Here is a 1,888-nt window from a genome sequence, read left to right on the forward strand (position 1 = left end):
CCCAGGCAGGTCTCGAACCCACGGGCTCAGGTAATCCACTCACCTCAGCCTCCCAAAGGCACGGGATTACAGGCTGAGCCACCGAGCCCAGCTCATTGAGATTTTAAATCTACCATTTTGCTCTCTTTTCTCTATAACTGAATGGTTTAATGTTCATGTATATTTTCTATTTTACCTTCTCTTGTATTAATAACATTTTTTTAGTAAATTGTTCACCATTATTAGATTGTTGATTACGCCTTATTTGCTCTTCTTTAAGGGGTTGCCCAAAAGATTGTAGCATGTATCCTTGAATTATTGGAATCTAATATAAACTAGTACTTTTACATTTTCTAGAAAATAAAAAGTCTTTAGAATATTTTAACTCTATTTACTACCTCTCTCCCCTCACCTCCCCACCTCTGTTTTATTATTGTCCTATATTTTATGTTTGGGCTTTGTTGCTAGGTGCCTGTATGTTTATAACTGTTGTATTGAAAGGATCAGCTGGGGCAAGGTGGGCCAATAATGCACGATTGCAACCAAGTAAGAAAGTAGAAAGAAGTAAAGTTTATTATTTGCCTTTCATAGACTGGAAAGGGGGCCAACACTCAGAGGCAAGTATGGCCTTAAAGGGTCATGAAATGAGTATATCTAAGGGCTTTTGGGTAAGGGAATTTTGGCCTGAAGGGTTTTTGATGTTGATTTAGTCACATGAGTCTTAGATTTTGAGGTCATTGGATATTATCATCTCTTCCCCTCAGGTAGTGGGCTAAATGGGAGGAGACAAGGGTAGGGTGTTTTCCTGCAAGAGACTTATTAGACATTTGCAATTCACAAACTCCTTGACCAGCCAAAGGGTGATCTTTGATCTTCCATCTTGACAAGAAAACTAAAGTTTACTATAGATTATTATGCTAAATCATGAATTGAAAGATTGGGCTGCCCTGGTCTTGCATCTGAGGGAGATTTGCCAAGGGGGTGGGATAGGCTGCTGCTTGGCCTGCAGTAGAATGTCTAAACACTTTCTAATGGCTATTCTGAGGCAAAGAGACTAAACTAAGAATAAGCTAAGTTTCTTCTAGGTTTCTGTTGGTACCTTCTTTCATGTACCTTTCTGATGGATTGAACCTTTCATCATCATAAAATGCCTTTCTTTGTCTTTGGTACAATTTTTTGTCTTAAAGTTCATTTTATTTGATATTAGTGTAACCACTCCAGCTCTCCTTTGGCATGGTATGTCTTCTTTATCTCTTTACTTTTAACCTATTACATCTTTGAATCTAAAGATTGTCTCTTGTGCACAGCATAGAGTTGGATCATTTTTAAAACTCCATTATGGGCTGAGCACAGTGGTTCAAGCCCATCATCCCAGTGCTTTGGAAAGCTAAAGTAAGAGGACCACTTAAGCCCCAGAGTTGGAGACCAACTTGGGCAACATAACATGACCCTGTCTCACAAAAATATTTTAAAAGACTATTTTTACTCCGCTGAATTGCTTTTGCTCCTTGGTGAAAGATCAGGTGACTATATTCATATGAGTCTATTTCTGAGCTCTCTATTCTATTTCATTGACTAACTTGTCTATTATTTCATGTATACCACACTCTGGATACTGTAGCTTTATGGTAAATCTTAATGTCAAGTAGTATCAGTCCTTGAACTTTTTTCTTTCAGTATTGTGTTGACTATTTTGCATCTTGTTGTTCTCTATATAAACTTTAGACTTAGTTTGTTGATAGCTGCAAAATAGCTTGCTGTGATTTTTGACTGTCATTGCACTGAATCAAGTTGGGAAGAACCAAATCTTGGCAATATTGGACATGAAATATATTTTTTTAGTTTTTCTTTGATTTTTTTTTCTTTTTTGAGTTGGAGTCTCACTCTGTCACCCAGGCTGGAATGCAGT

Source organism: Carlito syrichta, unplaced genomic scaffold, assembly GCF_000164805.1.
Source record: "Carlito syrichta isolate Samal-C Ts95f unplaced genomic scaffold, Tarsius_syrichta-2.0.1 Scaffold309650, whole genome shotgun sequence".
Taxonomy (NCBI): Eukaryota; Metazoa; Chordata; class Mammalia; order Primates; family Tarsiidae; genus Carlito; species Carlito syrichta.